The sequence below is a fragment of the Lynx canadensis genome, chromosome A3 (assembly GCF_007474595.2).
Source record: "Lynx canadensis isolate LIC74 chromosome A3, mLynCan4.pri.v2, whole genome shotgun sequence".
Taxonomy (NCBI): Eukaryota; Metazoa; Chordata; class Mammalia; order Carnivora; family Felidae; genus Lynx; species Lynx canadensis.
In genome coordinates, this window is record NC_044305.1 from 9,652,275 (window position 1) to 9,653,688 (window position 1,414).

General features: G+C 47.9%; 1 long non-coding RNA gene across 1 annotated transcript; it reads left to right on the top strand.

The window, feature by feature from the left end:
- The first annotated feature begins 614 nt into the window (after nt 1–614).
- On the top strand, nt 615–1,199 carry LOC115509619. Its single transcript, XR_003967442.1, has 2 exons — nt 615–701; nt 875–1,199. It is a non-coding gene; the product is annotated as an uncharacterized LOC115509619 (long non-coding RNA).
- Nucleotides 1,200–1,414: the final 215 nt, after the last annotated feature.

The window sequence follows — 1,414 nt, forward strand, 5'->3', positions numbered from 1 at the left end:
GTGTGTGGACAAGAAAATGCTCTTTTCCTAATTTGTCCCAAGACAGCTCAAGAAAAACAACAAAACACGACCCTTGGCAAAGCATAGACTTGTATTAACATTTTATTCCAGCATTTTCTAGACACTGAAAAGGAAGATGGGTGATAGGGAGTTTCTGGAGTCAAAGCTTTTGCTGGACCGGAACATGCAAAGTTCTCTCCTCGGTGGAGTAGGCAACTCGGTGGCATCCGTCCCTACCACTGTCAAGGCCAGGCCCTTATCACCCGATGAATGTGCATCGAAGCCAATGGCACTTGCGTTTCTTTGTCTGAAGGATTTCTCTAGCCTCTGGAGACCAGCTGGCCATCAGCATTGTAGAGCACGCTGGGGAGCCGCCCTCAAGCAACAAGGACAGTGTCGGTGTATAAATACATCAACTCCCTCCTTCCACAGGGGGAACAACTGTGAGGTGGTTTTTCACACTCCCTTGCAGAGATAGCCAGGAAGCCTTCAACCGCAGTGGCCTACGGTGGCAGCTGTCTTGATGATGCAACTTTCCTTCCCTGTGTCACTTCCTACCCCTTCCTCAGTACTTCCTGGTACCACCTACCCCATAAACAACGTGCACACAAACCTTTATCTCAAGTTCTGCTTCTGGGAGAACCATACACGAGACAGAATCTGTGCCCACGTTGAAGAGAGGGAGATTTGCACGGAATCAGGTGAGGCCAGGTCCCTGATGGGAGTTGAAGAGGGAGGAAATGAGGAGGAGGAGAGAGTCGATTTCTTACCCCCTACATCCTCTTGTCTAAACCCCCCATGGACGTAGTTCCCACAGACAGACGCTGGATAAATAGTGCTCCCATTGTTTATGCACACACGGGACACTCCACAGGGGGACTCTCGGAAACGCCTGAGGAGCTGCGGGGCCATGTCGTGACTCAGGGGAGTAACGGGCATTCTGTCACCCTCCCTGCTTGCTGAGGTGTGGGAAACCGGAATACCAGGGCTGTTGAGGAAGCCGAGGCTGAGAATTGTCTTCAACGCACGGACATGCTTAAAGTGCTATATTCTAAGCGACGTCTTTAAAGTTCCCAAATCCTTTCCAAAACAGATGGTAAACTTCTAGAAACCACATCCCAAAAGGTAATACCGCTTATAAAAATAAGTAGTTATGATGGAAACCAACTTGACAATAAATTTCATATATTGAAAAAAAATAAGTAGTTATGAGCTTTTTTTTAACTCTTGAATGATATGCACATAGGGAGTGGTTTTTTTAAGTTTATTTATTTATTTTGAGAGAGTACGTGTGTGTGTGCCAGAGCACGAGTGGGGGAGAAGCAGAGAGAGGGAGAGACAAAGAATTCCAAGCGGGCTCCACACTGTCAGGGCAAAGCCCGATGCAGGGGCTCGAACTCATGAACTATGAGAC